The 14,379-nt window shown below is 53.7% G+C and overlaps 29 non-coding genes across 29 annotated transcripts; all 29 read right to left on the reverse strand.

Annotated features, from left to right (window-relative positions):
* Nucleotides 1-4,593: 4,593 nt before the first annotated feature.
* Nucleotides 4,594-4,665, reverse strand: Trnah-gug (transfer RNA histidin (anticodon GUG)). Its single transcript has one exon. It is a non-coding gene; the product is annotated as a tRNA-His (tRNA).
* A 387-nt stretch (nucleotides 4,666-5,052) lies between these two features.
* Trnae-cuc (transfer RNA glutamic acid (anticodon CUC)) lies at nucleotides 5,053-5,124 on the reverse strand. Its single transcript has one exon. It is a non-coding gene; the product is annotated as a tRNA-Glu (tRNA).
* Nucleotides 5,125-5,383: 259 nt separating this feature from the next.
* Nucleotides 5,384-5,465, reverse strand: Trnal-aag (transfer RNA leucine (anticodon AAG)). The gene has a single exon. It is a non-coding gene; the product is annotated as a tRNA-Leu (tRNA).
* Nucleotides 5,466-5,742: 277 nt separating this feature from the next.
* On the reverse strand, nucleotides 5,743-5,814 carry Trnah-gug (transfer RNA histidin (anticodon GUG)). The gene has a single exon. It is a non-coding gene; the product is annotated as a tRNA-His (tRNA).
* Nucleotides 5,815-6,201: 387 nt separating this feature from the next.
* On the reverse strand, nucleotides 6,202-6,273 carry Trnae-cuc (transfer RNA glutamic acid (anticodon CUC)). Its single transcript has one exon. It is a non-coding gene; the product is annotated as a tRNA-Glu (tRNA).
* A 259-nt stretch (nucleotides 6,274-6,532) lies between these two features.
* Nucleotides 6,533-6,614, reverse strand: Trnal-cag (transfer RNA leucine (anticodon CAG)). Its single transcript has one exon. It is a non-coding gene; the product is annotated as a tRNA-Leu (tRNA).
* A 78-nt stretch (nucleotides 6,615-6,692) lies between these two features.
* Nucleotides 6,693-6,774, reverse strand: Trnal-aag (transfer RNA leucine (anticodon AAG)). Its single transcript has one exon. It is a non-coding gene; the product is annotated as a tRNA-Leu (tRNA).
* A 277-nt stretch (nucleotides 6,775-7,051) lies between these two features.
* Trnah-gug (transfer RNA histidin (anticodon GUG)) lies at nucleotides 7,052-7,123 on the reverse strand. The gene has a single exon. It is a non-coding gene; the product is annotated as a tRNA-His (tRNA).
* Nucleotides 7,124-7,510: 387 nt separating this feature from the next.
* On the reverse strand, nucleotides 7,511-7,582 carry Trnae-cuc (transfer RNA glutamic acid (anticodon CUC)). Its single transcript has one exon. It is a non-coding gene; the product is annotated as a tRNA-Glu (tRNA).
* Nucleotides 7,583-7,841: 259 nt separating this feature from the next.
* Nucleotides 7,842-7,923, reverse strand: Trnal-cag (transfer RNA leucine (anticodon CAG)). Its single transcript has one exon. It is a non-coding gene; the product is annotated as a tRNA-Leu (tRNA).
* A 78-nt stretch (nucleotides 7,924-8,001) lies between these two features.
* Nucleotides 8,002-8,083, reverse strand: Trnal-aag (transfer RNA leucine (anticodon AAG)). Its single transcript has one exon. It is a non-coding gene; the product is annotated as a tRNA-Leu (tRNA).
* Nucleotides 8,084-8,360: 277 nt separating this feature from the next.
* Trnah-gug (transfer RNA histidin (anticodon GUG)) lies at nucleotides 8,361-8,432 on the reverse strand. The gene has a single exon. It is a non-coding gene; the product is annotated as a tRNA-His (tRNA).
* Nucleotides 8,433-8,819: 387 nt separating this feature from the next.
* Nucleotides 8,820-8,891, reverse strand: Trnae-cuc (transfer RNA glutamic acid (anticodon CUC)). Its single transcript has one exon. It is a non-coding gene; the product is annotated as a tRNA-Glu (tRNA).
* Nucleotides 8,892-9,150: 259 nt separating this feature from the next.
* Nucleotides 9,151-9,232, reverse strand: Trnal-aag (transfer RNA leucine (anticodon AAG)). The gene has a single exon. It is a non-coding gene; the product is annotated as a tRNA-Leu (tRNA).
* A 277-nt stretch (nucleotides 9,233-9,509) lies between these two features.
* On the reverse strand, nucleotides 9,510-9,581 carry Trnah-gug (transfer RNA histidin (anticodon GUG)). The gene has a single exon. It is a non-coding gene; the product is annotated as a tRNA-His (tRNA).
* A 387-nt stretch (nucleotides 9,582-9,968) lies between these two features.
* Nucleotides 9,969-10,040, reverse strand: Trnae-cuc (transfer RNA glutamic acid (anticodon CUC)). Its single transcript has one exon. It is a non-coding gene; the product is annotated as a tRNA-Glu (tRNA).
* A 259-nt stretch (nucleotides 10,041-10,299) lies between these two features.
* On the reverse strand, nucleotides 10,300-10,381 carry Trnal-cag (transfer RNA leucine (anticodon CAG)). The gene has a single exon. It is a non-coding gene; the product is annotated as a tRNA-Leu (tRNA).
* A 78-nt stretch (nucleotides 10,382-10,459) lies between these two features.
* Trnal-aag (transfer RNA leucine (anticodon AAG)) lies at nucleotides 10,460-10,541 on the reverse strand. The gene has a single exon. It is a non-coding gene; the product is annotated as a tRNA-Leu (tRNA).
* Nucleotides 10,542-10,818: 277 nt separating this feature from the next.
* Nucleotides 10,819-10,890, reverse strand: Trnah-gug (transfer RNA histidin (anticodon GUG)). The gene has a single exon. It is a non-coding gene; the product is annotated as a tRNA-His (tRNA).
* Nucleotides 10,891-11,277: 387 nt separating this feature from the next.
* Trnae-cuc (transfer RNA glutamic acid (anticodon CUC)) lies at nucleotides 11,278-11,349 on the reverse strand. The gene has a single exon. It is a non-coding gene; the product is annotated as a tRNA-Glu (tRNA).
* A 259-nt stretch (nucleotides 11,350-11,608) lies between these two features.
* On the reverse strand, nucleotides 11,609-11,690 carry Trnal-cag (transfer RNA leucine (anticodon CAG)). Its single transcript has one exon. It is a non-coding gene; the product is annotated as a tRNA-Leu (tRNA).
* A 78-nt stretch (nucleotides 11,691-11,768) lies between these two features.
* On the reverse strand, nucleotides 11,769-11,850 carry Trnal-aag (transfer RNA leucine (anticodon AAG)). Its single transcript has one exon. It is a non-coding gene; the product is annotated as a tRNA-Leu (tRNA).
* A 277-nt stretch (nucleotides 11,851-12,127) lies between these two features.
* Trnah-gug (transfer RNA histidin (anticodon GUG)) lies at nucleotides 12,128-12,199 on the reverse strand. The gene has a single exon. It is a non-coding gene; the product is annotated as a tRNA-His (tRNA).
* Nucleotides 12,200-12,586: 387 nt separating this feature from the next.
* On the reverse strand, nucleotides 12,587-12,658 carry Trnae-cuc (transfer RNA glutamic acid (anticodon CUC)). The gene has a single exon. It is a non-coding gene; the product is annotated as a tRNA-Glu (tRNA).
* Nucleotides 12,659-12,917: 259 nt separating this feature from the next.
* Nucleotides 12,918-12,999, reverse strand: Trnal-cag (transfer RNA leucine (anticodon CAG)). The gene has a single exon. It is a non-coding gene; the product is annotated as a tRNA-Leu (tRNA).
* Nucleotides 13,000-13,077: 78 nt separating this feature from the next.
* On the reverse strand, nucleotides 13,078-13,159 carry Trnal-aag (transfer RNA leucine (anticodon AAG)). Its single transcript has one exon. It is a non-coding gene; the product is annotated as a tRNA-Leu (tRNA).
* A 277-nt stretch (nucleotides 13,160-13,436) lies between these two features.
* Nucleotides 13,437-13,508, reverse strand: Trnah-gug (transfer RNA histidin (anticodon GUG)). The gene has a single exon. It is a non-coding gene; the product is annotated as a tRNA-His (tRNA).
* Nucleotides 13,509-13,895: 387 nt separating this feature from the next.
* Trnae-cuc (transfer RNA glutamic acid (anticodon CUC)) lies at nucleotides 13,896-13,967 on the reverse strand. Its single transcript has one exon. It is a non-coding gene; the product is annotated as a tRNA-Glu (tRNA).
* A 259-nt stretch (nucleotides 13,968-14,226) lies between these two features.
* On the reverse strand, nucleotides 14,227-14,308 carry Trnal-cag (transfer RNA leucine (anticodon CAG)). Its single transcript has one exon. It is a non-coding gene; the product is annotated as a tRNA-Leu (tRNA).
* Nucleotides 14,309-14,379: the final 71 nt, after the last annotated feature.

Genomic DNA, 14,379 nt, shown 5'->3' on the forward strand with positions numbered 1-14,379 from the left:
CCGAAAGAGAGACTCAAAATGTGCGTGGATTTCCCTCTCAATCGTCACCCTGTCGGAAGTCTTTATTCCATCCCGAGTGACCCACGCATTAAAAGCCAATCGTTCGCGCATCTTCCGCTCTCTATTAAGATGATATATAGAGAGCGGCTCCCCGTCCACGGCACCCACAGGTTGGCACCGAGTAACCGGCCCTCTACCCTTTCGCCGCAGATCGGTCAAAAGTTCGGCCTGAAATCGTTTGAAAATGGGAAGAAGATGCGGCTGGGCCGTAACTTGGCGGGCGAGGTCCTTCAAACAGCTCTGATAAAACTGTGACGTCGAGCGACGCCAGTGCGCTGCGTCTCGGCTAAAATTAATTAAAAAGGTCCGGACTGCAGGTTTGGCAGTGCCAACCCACCACCCGAGAACGCTACTGTCACCGGGTTTAGCCTGCAAAAGTTTGTGCCACATATCAGTGAAGCACTGCTGAAAATGAGAGTCGGCCAGCAGGCTGCAGTTAAACTTCCATAGATTTCTGCGATAGGAAGGCCTAAAAAATGGAAGCGAAAGTTCACAAAAATAACTGCAGTGATCTGAAAAAATAACCGGCCTGACCTCAGATCGAGCCACCGGGGCCGCAAGTGACGATGACACATAGATCCGATCAAGTCGGCTGTGTCCCTGTGGATAAAAATAGGTATATTGGGTTTCAACCGGGTGGAGCATGCGCCACGTATCCTGCAGATTAAAACTTGTGAGAAGCGTGTGGAGTTCCTGACACTTGTTGGGGCGCGGCTCCTGATCGCGGTCATCGGTGACCGCATTAAAATCACCGCCGAGAATTAAATGAGCGGAATTCCGGTGCAAAACCTCACACAGCTCCTGACTATAAAAGAGCCGCCGCGCCGCGTAGTCGCTACCGGAAGGAGCATAAACATTAACAAACGTGACGCCTTCAATAGTGCACGCAATAGCGCGGCCAGTAGGGAGACACTCGATATTAGTGACAGTGAGCCCGGGGCAGACTAAAATAGCTGTACCGGTGACATTGTCTGACACCACATTATCCACAATAACGTAGTCACTCAGATCGGTTAAAAGCAGGAGAGCCTCCCGTGTCACTTCTTGCAAAAAGGCGACATGGCAACGGGTTTCAAATAAAAGAGTTTTTAAGGCAAGGACTTTATGAGGACTACGCATTTTGTTAACATTAACAGTAAGTATACGCCACCGGCGCGTGTCAGGAACCATACACAACGCAAGGAGCAACAAATACAGTGTGCACAAGAAGCGAGGCAGTATCGCTGCGAAGATAACGCGGAATGTAGACAAGATCGGCAAAAATGGCATACCGACAGGTGGCAGGTATCATACACAAATTACACACGAAAGAAGGGTCTACAATAACAGTCACAAGGGCGCCCCAAAAGCAAAGCAACACGTGAACATGAACGGCAAAAACGATCCACCACAGGCTACCGAACGCCAAGCACAGCTAAAACACCAACAGATAAGAAGATACAATATACACATAAAATAATAGGTGCCCCGGCACAGCGAGGACGACGCAGTCGAACGACAGGACCAGTAAAGAAAAAAACAAACCGGCGACGACGCGCACAAAGGTAAATCAAAGGCATATTGTGGCATAATGAAAGGTAGTGTGCGCTACCAAAACACGCATGCAATCAACAACAACGGTAAAAGCTATCCCCCAATATGTGAAGACTGTAGACATAGGTAAAATATCAAAAAGATACGGACAGAGTCAAACGACATGTGCGCCGCCAATGCTGTACCATGCAGCTCGTCGGCATGAGCGATGAGACATTGCCTCCGACGGGGGGCACACACCATACACAGCAAAGACAATAAATAACAAGAAGAAAGAAGAAGTAAAGAAGCGTGCACAACGGTGGAAGCATTGGCGTCACAAGGAGCACACACTGTTTCAACACAAACGACTAAAAGTTCCGCTAGCGGACAATAAACACCATACACTTTCAAAAGCTAATACATAGATCCGCAAAAAATTGCATGCACATGTGCCGCTAAAACAATGCAAGGAAGTGGCAAGCACAGTAAAATATGTCTGAAACGGATGTTACACATCAGACGCGCGAATAAAAAGTATACGCACTACAAAAGTGGTACATGCACCGGTAAGACAGCACATGGTATTGAGATTAACGGGGTAAACACACAAAAACCGCGTGTCAGGCCCCATTGACAACAAAACTACACAACTGTGTGAAAAATAAATGCGCACATCTGGAAAAGCAACCGTGTATCCGTAACGATCCAAGTGAGCGGCAAGAACGACTAAAATGTGCCGCCGACGAGCGGCTGGCACCCAACACATTAAAAAATATGAAACATTTAAAATACACAACAAATAAAAACACACAACGACGGGTGCAGTGGCGCTGCCAAAATTACACTCGCGTGCGAAAATACAGGTTAAAACGCGCAACAGACCGGTGTCACACAAGATAGACAAGAATACGCCACAAAAAAAACAACGGTAAACTTAGGCAACGGCGGATGCAATCACGCTGCCAAGCAAAGAGCAGAGTCACGCTACGTACCGGCTCCAGTGCCGTCGTCCACCTCCACGTCCGCCGCCCAGTCACACTTATCACCGGAAAACACGGGGGGCTGAACCACCTCCGTGTCCATACTAACAGCGGCACCGGAAGGAGCCGCCGTGGCAGGTCCAGCGCCGACGGCAGAAACAGATCCAGAATCCTGCGAGTGCGGCCGGATGCGACGGCAATGTGAGTCGTCCGATTTACGTTTAGCTGCCAAGTGTGCAGGCGACACGCCCTGAACAACGTCCATCGCCATACCGCTTGCCACCACAGGCTCCGTTTTAGTAAGGAGAACCTTTAGCTGTCGAACTTTCTCGTCCCGCTTAGATTCCGCGGAACTCACGGACGCCTCGGGCTGACTGCAAGCAGCAGGCCGCTGCCGACGGCGATCGGAAGCCGGCGCCTGCCGCGAGTCAACAACCGCGCGCTGCGAGGCCCGTTGCAATTTCTTTTGTTTAGAGGTGGACTTGTACGGTGGAACACAAGTCACCACCGGGGACGGCGTCCGCGCCTTACGGAAGGAAACACCTGAAATACTCGCGCTGCGAAAGCGGGTAACGTTTTCAGCCCTCTCAGTAGGCCTTTCGCGACGCGGTTTGGGTTCCGCGGGGGCGACAAGACGCTCCTCACGGTCGACAACAACGGTAGCAGCAGCGGACAAATTCCCACTCACAACAGCGGGAGCAGCCTCAGAAACGGGTTCCGATACGGATATCGTTACAGCTGGCGGTACAGAGTCAGACACAATCGGTAGCGCATTTCTATCAACAGTCTGCGTATCAGGCACGGGGAGCGCTACATCGAGAGGCAACGCCGGGGAGCTATCAGCAACAGGAACGGAAGGTGTAACGTCCATTGCCACAACGTCGGTCGCAATCGCAGGTGCAGACACACGACTCGCACGTGCGGGGGAGGCGCCAAGCGCGACCGACGCCCACGTCACCTCATCCTGACCGTCTGTCCTTGGTAATTGCACAGGGCGACTACGTTTCGGACAGTCCTGTCGAAAATGTCCGGTACCATTGCAAAAAGAACAGGTTGCCGGTTGACCGCTATAAGTAATAAAGGCCCGATGGCCAGCAACAACAACAAAAGACGGTATATGCTGTCGGACAATCATGCGGACACTGCGAACACCGTTCTCAACGTCGTAATGATAAGCTGACGACCATTTCTCTTTTACGACCGAAAGCACTGTACCATACGGAAGTAAACTACGAGAAATAGTTTCATTACGGACTTCGAATGGCAGGTTAAACACGCGAACAGTGCGTATACCATAACCCGCGTTCGATAGCACAACATCACTAATTGTACCGTCAAGGTGCTTAATTTTACGTACACCACCATTCACATTGACGAGAGAATCACACATATCTGAAGATGACAGTTTGAGAAATAACGAGTTAAGGAACGCGTCTAGTTGAACACCAAGAACTACACTTTTCGGCAATTGAAGTTCGTTTCTAACCCATTCGTGAATCTCGAAAGCCGTAGGCCTACGCACGGATCTATCAAACGCGCACTGAATATTGTTCTCACGATTCTCTGAACGATCGAGATCCATAGTACTCACAGGAATAACAAACACTGAAGAAATAGCGCCGCGAAGCACACGCCGCCGACCGCGATCCGCACGTAAACACCGCCCGACACGCCGCAGCGAGCGCGCGATGTGTTCGGGCCCACGGCTCCGAAGAGACTGGTGCCTGAAACCAGCGCCTTAGACCGCTCGGCCACGCTACCTGCGACAGTGTTGTTCGCTTTTGTAGAAACAGCGCACGACGCAGCTTCCTGTTCTGCTGCGACTGGCTGCCCATCCATTGCACCTCAAACGACTGCCCTATTCGAACAGAGATTGACTACACAGGCAGCTGCCCGCTCTTTCGTGCGGCGGCATTGCGTGTTGATAACTGGCACCTGCAGCCCGCGGAACATGAGCGAAAAATCAAGAGGGCACAGTGTTTTCAAACAGTGGGTCACTATCGTCATTGCAGCGACAGCGAGGCAAAACTTTAAAAAGTGCCGTGACCAGGATTCGAACCTGGGTTATTGCGGCCACAACGCAATGTCCTAACCACTAGACGATCACGGCCACGGAGGCACCGCCGAAAGCAGTTCTCGCGTGTGCAAGTGGCGATGCACAGCAAAGCTCAGCCACTGTGTCTCGCCACTGTGTCTCGCCACAGCTGTGTCAGACGCGTTCTTCATTACATGTATACTGGCAAACGAACGTGCCCGCGCTATTAGGACACTAAGCACAGGGGTTAGCTGCATTCACCACCCGTGGCAATGTCTTGCAGTCCTCCAAGTCTGTTGACCACAGGTATGTGCCTCGATAGGAGGTGGGCAGACGTCGCATCTCTCTCGCCGTCACTTGTGGCCGCCAGTCATACTTTACGTGGTTTTCTGCAAGCGTCAGCGTAGCGTCAGTCGAGCTAAGTCGGGCCAAGTCGCATGAGAGGAGCAACAAAATAGGCATTTCCGGTGCCGGGAATCGAACCCGGGCCTCCTGGGTGAGAGCCAGGTATCCTAGCCACTAGACCACACCGGATTAAGACACGAGTGCTCCTCCGGCGAACACGCTATTGAAAGACGTCTGTAAAAATCTACGCTTCCACTTTGTAGAACGGCATGCTCGGGACACATTTCATGAACACGAACGCAAGGCATCATTACTCCAAACTGCTCCTCTGAATGCTGTCGTTGCACCACGCACTGTGCTACGACAATTTAAGAAAGAGGCGCTCACGGCTTGCTGCGCTGTTTCCTTCGCGGGTAACCAGTGCTGCTGCTTTCGAGACAGAAAACGTTGGCAGCGGTGGGATTCGAACCCACGCCTCCGAAGAGACTGGTGCCTTAAACCAGCGCCTTAGACCGCTCGGCCACGCTACCTGCGACAGTGTTGTTCGCTTTTGTAGAAACAGTGCACGACGCAGCTTCCTGTTCTGCTGCGACTGGCTGCCCATCCATTGCACCTCAAACGACTGCCCTATTCGAACAGAGATTGACTACACAGGCAGCTGCCCGCTCTTTCGTGCGGCGGCATTGCGTGTTGATAACTGGCACCTGCAGCCCGCGGAACATGAGCGAAAAATCAAGAGGGCACAGTGTTTTCAAACAGTGGGTCACTATCGTCATTGCAGCGACAGCGAGGCAAAACTTTAAAAAGTGCCGTGACCAGGATTCGAACCTGGGTTATTGCGGCCACAACGCAATGTCCTAACCACTAGACGATCACGGCCACGGAGGCACCGCCGAAAGCAGTTCTCGCGTGTGCAAGTGGCGATGCACAGCAAAGCTCAGCCACTGTGTCTCGCCACTGTGTCTCGCCACAGCTGTGTCAGACGCGTTCTTCATTACATGTATACTGGCAAACGAACGTGCCCGCGCTATTAGGACACTAAGCACAGGGGTTAGCTGCATTCACCACCCGTGGCAATGTCTTGCAGTCCTCCAAGTCTGTTGACCACAGGTATGTGCCTCGATAGGAGGTGGGCAGACGTCGCATCTCTCTCGCCGTCACTTGTGGCCGCCAGTCATACTTTACGTGGTTTTCTGCAAGCGTCAGCGTAGCGTCAGTCGAGCTAAGTCGGGCCAAGTCGCATGAGAGGAGCAACAAAATAGGCATTTCCGGTGCCGGGAATCGAACCCGGGCCTCCTGGGTGAGAGCCAGGTATCCTAGCCACTAGACCACACCGGATTAAGACACGAGTGCTCCTCCGGCGAACACGCTATTGAAAGACGTCTGTAAAAATCTACGCTTCCACTTTGTAGAACGGCATGCTCGGGACACATTTCATGAACACGAACGCAAGGCATCATTACTCCAAACTGCTCCTCTGAATGCTGTCGTTGCACCACGCACTGTGCTACGACAATTTAAGAAAGAGGCGCTCACGGCTTGCTGCGCTGTTTCCTTCGCGGGTAACCAGTGCTGCTGCTTTCGAGACAGAAAACGTTGGCAGCGGTGGGATTCGAACCCACGCCTCCGAAGAGACTGGTGCCTGAAACCAGCGCCTTAGACCGCTCGGCCACGCTACCTACGCGGCACGGCGGTCACAGGAGCTGCGTTGTAGCGCAAGAGAAAACACCGCAATGGCACAAAAAACGAGAAAAAATTGGCAGCGGTGGGATTCGAACCCACGCCTCCGAAGAGACTGGTGCCTTAAACCAGCGCCTTAGACCGCTCGGTCACGCTACCTGCGACAGTGTTGTTCGCTTTTGTAGAAACAGTGCACGACGCAGCTTCCTGTTCTGCTGCGACTGGCTGCCCATCCATTGCACCTCAAACGACTGCCCTATTCGAACAGAGATTGACTACACAGGCAGCTGCCCGCTCTTTCGTGCGGCGGCATTGCGTGTTGATAACTGGCACCTGCAGCCCGCGGAACATGAGCGAAAAATCAAGAGGGCACAGTGTTTTCAAACAGTGGGTCACTATCGTCATTGCAGCGACAGCGAGGCAAAACTTTAAAAAGTGCCGTGACCAGGATTCGAACCTGGGTTATTGCGGCCACAACGCAATGTCCTAACCACTAGACGATCACGGCCACGGAGGCACCGCCGAAAGCAGTTCTCGCGTGTGCAAGTGGCGATGCACAGCAAAGCTCAGCCACTGTGTCTCGCCACTGTGTCTCGCCACAGCTGTGTCAGACGCGTTCTTCATTACATGTATACTGGCAAACGAACGTGCCCGCGCTATTAGGACACTAAGCACAGGGGTTAGCTGCATTCACCACCCGTGGCAATGTCTTGCAGTCCTCCAAGTCTGTTGACCACAGGTATGTGCCTCGATAGGAGGTGGGCAGACGTCGCATCTCTCTCGCCGTCACTTGTGGCCGCCAGTCATACTTTACGTGGTTTTCTGCAAGCGTCAGCGTAGCGTCAGTCGAGCTAAGTCGGGCCAAGTCGCATGAGAGGAGCAACAAAATAGGCATTTCCGGTGCCGGGAATCGAACCCGGGCCTCCTGGGTGAGAGCCAGGTATCCTAGCCACTAGACCACACCGGATTAAGACACGAGTGCTCCTCCGGCGAACACGCTATTGAAAGACGTCTGTAAAAATCTACGCTTCCACTTTGTAGAACGGCATGCTCGGGACACATTTCATGAACACGAACGCAAGGCATCATTACTCCAAACTGCTCCTCTGAATGCTGTCGTTGCACCACGCACTGTGCTACGACAATTTAAGAAAGAGGCGCTCACGGCTTGCTGCGCTGTTTCCTTCGCGGGTAACCAGTGCTGCTGCTTTCGAGACAGAAAACGTTGGCAGCGGTGGGATTCGAACCCACGCCTCCGAAGAGACTGGTGCCTGAAACCAGCGCCTTAGACCGCTCGGCCACGCTACCTACGCGGCACGGCGGTCACAGGAGCTGCGTTGTAGCGCAAGAGAAAACACCGCAATGGCACAAAAAACGAGAAAAAATTGGCAGCGGTGGGATTCGAACCCACGCCTCCGAAGAGACTGGTGCCTTAAACCAGCGCCTTAGACCGCTCGGTCACGCTACCTGCGACAGTGTTGTTCGCTTTTGTAGAAACAGTGCACGACGCAGCTTCCTGTTCTGCTGCGACTGGCTGCCCATCCATTGCACCTCAAACGACTGCCCTATTCGAACAGAGATTGACTACACAGGCAGCTGCCCGCTCTTTCGTGCGGCGGCATTGCGTGTTGATAACTGGCACCTGCAGCCCGCGGAACATGAGCGAAAAATCAAGAGGGCACAGTGTTTTCAAACAGTGGGTCACTATCGTCATTGCAGCGACAGCGAGGCAAAACTTTAAAAAGTGCCGTGACCAGGATTCGAACCTGGGTTATTGCGGCCACAACGCAATGTCCTAACCACTAGACGATCACGGCCACGGAGGCACCGCCGAAAGCAGTTCTCGCGTGTGCAAGTGGCGATGCACAGCAAAGCTCAGCCACTGTGTCTCGCCACTGTGTCTCGCCACAGCTGTGTCAGACGCGTTCTTCATTACATGTATACTGGCAAACGAACGTGCCCGCGCTATTAGGACACTAAGCACAGGGGTTAGCTGCATTCACCACCCGTGGCAATGTCTTGCAGTCCTCCAAGTCTGTTGACCACAGGTATGTGCCTCGATAGGAGGTGGGCAGACGTCGCATCTCTCTCGCCGTCACTTGTGGCCGCCAGTCATACTTTACGTGGTTTTCTGCAAGCGTCAGCGTAGCGTCAGTCGAGCTAAGTCGGGCCAAGTCGCATGAGAGGAGCAACAAAATAGGCATTTCCGGTGCCGGGAATCGAACCCGGGCCTCCTGGGTGAGAGCCAGGTATCCTAGCCACTAGACCACACCGGATTAAGACACGAGTGCTCCTCCGGCGAACACGCTATTGAAAGACGTCTGTAAAAATCTACGCTTCCACTTTGTAGAACGGCATGCTCGGGACACATTTCATGAACACGAACGCAAGGCATCATTACTCCAAACTGCTCCTCTGAATGCTGTCGTTGCACCACGCACTGTGCTACGACAATTTAAGAAAGAGGCGCTCACGGCTTGCTGCGCTGTTTCCTTCGCGGGTAACCAGTGCTGCTGCTTTCGAGACAGAAAACGTTGGCAGCGGTGGGATTCGAACCCACGCCTCCGAAGAGACTGGTGCCTTAAACCAGCGCCTTAGACCGCTCGGCCACGCTACCTGCGACAGTGTTGTTCGCTTTTGTAGAAACAGTGCACGACGCAGCTTCCTGTTCTGCTGCGACTGGCTGCCCATCCATTGCACCTCAAACGACTGCCCTATTCGAACAGAGATTGACTACACAGGCAGCTGCCCGCTCTTTCGTGCGGCGGCATTGCGTGTTGATAACTGGCACCTGCAGCCCGCGGAACATGAGCGAAAAATCAAGAGGGCACAGTGTTTTCAAACAGTGGGTCACTATCGTCATTGCAGCGACAGCGAGGCAAAACTTTAAAAAGTGCCGTGACCAGGATTCGAACCTGGGTTATTGCGGCCACAACGCAATGTCCTAACCACTAGACGATCACGGCCACGGAGGCACCGCCGAAAGCAGTTCTCGCGTGTGCAAGTGGCGATGCACAGCAAAGCTCAGCCACTGTGTCTCGCCACTGTGTCTCGCCACAGCTGTGTCAGACGCGTTCTTCATTACATGTATACTGGCAAACGAACGTGCCCGCGCTATTAGGACACTAAGCACAGGGGTTAGCTGCATTCACCACCCGTGGCAATGTCTTGCAGTCCTCCAAGTCTGTTGACCACAGGTATGTGCCTCGATAGGAGGTGGGCAGACGTCGCATCTCTCTCGCCGTCACTTGTGGCCGCCAGTCATACTTTACGTGGTTTTCTGCAAGCGTCAGCGTAGCGTCAGTCGAGCTAAGTCGGGCCAAGTCGCATGAGAGGAGCAACAAAATAGGCATTTCCGGTGCCGGGAATCGAACCCGGGCCTCCTGGGTGAGAGCCAGGTATCCTAGCCACTAGACCACACCGGATTAAGACACGAGTGCTCCTCCGGCGAACACGCTATTGAAAGACGTCTGTAAAAATCTACGCTTCCACTTTGTAGAACGGCATGCTCGGGACACATTTCATGAACACGAACGCAAGGCATCATTACTCCAAACTGCTCCTCTGAATGCTGTCGTTGCACCACGCACTGTGCTACGACAATTTAAGAAAGAGGCGCTCACGGCTTGCTGCGCTGTTTCCTTCGCGGGTAACCAGTGCTGCTGCTTTCGAGACAGAAAACGTTGGCAGCGGTGGGATTCGAACCCACGCCTCCGAAGAGACTGGTGCCTGAAACCAGCGCCTTAGACCGCTCGGCCACGCTACCTACGCGGCACGGCGGTCACAGGAGCTGCGTTGTAGCGCAAGAGAAAACACCGCAATGGCACAAAAAACGAGAAAAAATTGGCAGCGGTGGGATTCGAACCCACGCCTCCGAAGAGACTGGTGCCTTAAACCAGCGCCTTAGACCGCTCGGTCACGCTACCTGCGACAGTGTTGTTCGCTTTTGTAGAAACAGTGCACGACGCAGCTTCCTGTTCTGCTGCGACTGGCTGCCCATCCATTGCACCTCAAACGACTGCCCTATTCGAACAGAGATTGACTACACAGGCAGCTGCCCGCTCTTTCGTGCGGCGGCATTGCGTGTTGATAACTGGCACCTGCAGCCCGCGGAACATGAGCGAAAAATCAAGAGGGCACAGTGTTTTCAAACAGTGGGTCACTATCGTCATTGCAGCGACAGCGAGGCAAAACTTTAAAAAGTGCCGTGACCAGGATTCGAACCTGGGTTATTGCGGCCACAACGCAATGTCCTAACCACTAGACGATCACGGCCACGGAGGCACCGCCGAAAGCAGTTCTCGCGTGTGCAAGTGGCGATGCACAGCAAAGCTCAGCCACTGTGTCTCGCCACTGTGTCTCGCCACAGCTGTGTCAGACGCGTTCTTCATTACATGTATACTGGCAAACGAACGTGCCCGCGCTATTAGGACACTAAGCACAGGGGTTAGCTGCATTCACCACCCGTGGCAATGTCTTGCAGTCCTCCAAGTCTGTTGACCACAGGTATGTGCCTCGATAGGAGGTGGGCAGACGTCGCATCTCTCTCGCCGTCACTTGTGGCCGCCAGTCATACTTTACGTGGTTTTCTGCAAGCGTCAGCGTAGCGTCAGTCGAGCTAAGTCGGGCCAAGTCGCATGAGAGGAGCAACAAAATAGGCATTTCCGGTGCCGGGAATCGAACCCGGGCCTCCTGGGTGAGAGCCAGGTATCCTAGCCACTAGACCACACCGGATTAAGACACGAGTGCTCCTCCGGCGAACACGCTATTGAAAGACGTCTGTAAAAATCTACGCTTCCACTTTGTAGAACGGCATGCTCGGGACACATTTCATGAACACGAACGCAAGGCATCATTACTCCAAACTGCTCCTCTGAATGCTGTCGTTGCACCACGCACTGTGCTACGACAATTTAAGAAAGAGGCGCTCACGGCTTGCTGCGCTGTTTCCTTCGCGGGTAACCAGTGCTGCTGCTTTCGAGACAGAAAACGTTGGCAGCGGTGGGATTCGAACCCACGCCTCCGAAGAGACTGGTGCCTGAAACCAGCGCCTTAGACCGCTCGGCCACGCTACCTACGCGGCACGGCGGTCACAGGAGCTGCGTTGTAGCGCAAGAGAAAACACCGCAATGGCACAAAAAACGAGAAAAAATTGGCAGCGGTGGGATTCGAACCCACGCCTCCGAAGAGACTGGTGCCTTAAACCAGCGCCTTAGACCGCTCGGCCACGCTACCTGCGACAGTGTTGTTCGCTTTTGTAGAAACAGTGCACGACGCAGCTTCCTGTTCTGCTGCGACTGGCTGCCCATCCATTGCACCTCAAACGACTGCCCTATTCGAACAGAGATTGACTACACAGGCAGCTGCCCGCTCTTTCGTGCGGCGGCATTGCGTGTTGATAACTGGCACCTGCAGCCCGCGGAACATGAGCGAAAAATCAAGAGGGCACAGTGTTTTCAAACAGTGGGTCACTATCGTCATTGCAGCGACAGCGAGGCAAAACTTTAAAAAGTGCCGTGACCAGGATTCGAACCTGGGTTATTGCGGCCACAACGCAATGTCCTAACCACTAGACGATCACGGCCACGGAGGCACCGCCGAAAGCAGTTCTCGCGTGTGCAAGTGGCGATGCACAGCAAAGCTCAGCCACTGTGTCTCGCCACTGTGTCTCGCCACAGCTGTGTCAGACGCGTTCTTCATTACATGTATACTGGCAAACGAACGTGCCCGCGCTATTAGGACACTAAGCACAGGGGTTAGCTGCATTCACCACCCGTGGCAATGTCTTGCAGTCCTCCAAGTCTGTTGACCACAGGTATGTGCCTCGATAGGAGGTGGGCAGACGTCGCATCTCTCTCGCCGTCACTTGTGGCCGCCAGTCATACTTTACGTGGTTTTCTGCAAGCGTCAGCGTAGCGTCAGTCGAGCTAAGTCGGGCCAAGTCGCATGAGAGGAGCAACAAAATAGGCATTTCCGGTGCCGGGAATCGAACCCGGGCCTCCTGGGTGAGAGCCAGGTATCCTAGCCACTAGACCACACCGGATTAAGACACGAGTGCTCCTCCGGCGAACACGCTATTGAAAGACGTCTGTAAAAATCTACGCTTCCACTTTGTAGAACGGCATGCTCGGGACACATTTCATGAACACGAACGCAAGGCATCATTACTCCAAACTGCTCCTCTGAATGCTGTCGTTGCACCACGCACTGTGCTACGACAATTTAAGAAAGAGGCGCTCACGGCTTGCTGCGCTGTTTCCTTCGCGGGTAACCAGTGCTGCTGCTTTCGAGACAGAAAACGTTGGCAGCGGTGGGATTCGAACCCACGCCTCCGAAGAGACTGGTGCCTGAAACCAGCGCCTTAGACCGCTCGGCCACGCTACCTACGCGGCACGGCGGTCACAGGAGCTGCGTTGTAGCGCAAGAGAAAACACCGCAATGGCACAAAAAACGAGAAAAAATTGGCAGCGGTGGGATTCGAACCCACGCCTCCGAAGAGACTGGTGCCTTAAACCAGCGCCTTAGACCGCTCGGTCACGCTACCTGCGACAGTGTTGTTCGCTTTTGTAGAAACAGTGCACGACGCAGCTTCCTGTTCTGCTGCGACTGGCTGCCCATCCATTGCACCTCAAACGACTGCCCTATTCGAACAGAGATTGACTACACAGGCAGCTGCCCGCTCTTTCGTGCGGCGGCATTGCGTGTTGATAACTGGCACCTGCAGCCCGCGGAACATGAGCGAAAAATCAAGAGGGCACAGTGTTTTCAAACAGTGGGTCACTATCGTCATTGCAGCGACAGCGAGGCAAAACTTTAAAAAGTGCCGTGACCAGGATTCGAACCTGGGTTATTGCGGCCACAACGCAATGTCCTAACCACTAGACGATCACGGCCACGGAGGCACCGCCGAAAGCAGTTCTCGCGTGTGCAAGTGGCGATGCACAGCAAAGCTCAGCCACTGTGTCTCGCCACTGTGTCTCGCCACAGCTGTGTCAGACGCGTTCTTCATTACATGTATACTGGCAAACGAACGTGCCCGCGCTATTAGGACACTAAGCACAGGGGTTAGCTGCATTCACCACCCGTGGCAATGTCTTGCAGTCCTCCAAGTCTGTTGACCACAGGTATGTGCCTCGATAGGAGGTGGGCAGACGTCGCATCTCTCTCGCCGTCACTTGTGGCCGCCAGTCATACTTTACGTGGTTTTCTGCAAGCGTCAGCGTAGCGTCAGTCGAGCTAAGTCGGGCCAAGTCGCATGAGAGGAGCAACAAAATAGGCATTTCCGGTGCCGGGAATCGAACCCGGGCCTCCTGGGTGAGAGCCAGGTATCCTAGCCACTAGACCACACCGGATTAAGACACGAGTGCTCCTCCGGCGAACACGCTATTGAAAGACGTCTGTAAAAATCTACGCTTCCACTTTGTAGAACGGCATGCTCGGGACACATTTCATGAACACGAACGCAAGGCATCATTACTCCAAACTGCTCCTCTGAATGCTGTCGTTGCACCACGCACTGTGCTACGACAATTTAAGAAAGAGGCGCTCACGGCTTGCTGCGCTGTTTCCTTCGCGGGTAACCAGTGCTGCTGCTTTCGAGACAGAAAACGTTGGCAGCGGTGGGATTCGAACCCACGCCTCCGAAGAGACTGGTGCCTGAAACCAGCGCCTTAGACCGCTCGGCCACGCTACCTACGCGGCACGGCGGTCACAGGAGCTGCGTTGTAGCGCAAGAGAAAACACCGCAATGGCACAAAAAACGAG

This window comes from Schistocerca gregaria, unplaced genomic scaffold (assembly GCF_023897955.1).
Source record: "Schistocerca gregaria isolate iqSchGreg1 unplaced genomic scaffold, iqSchGreg1.2 ptg000686l, whole genome shotgun sequence".
NCBI classification, from domain to species: domain Eukaryota; kingdom Metazoa; phylum Arthropoda; class Insecta; order Orthoptera; family Acrididae; genus Schistocerca; species Schistocerca gregaria.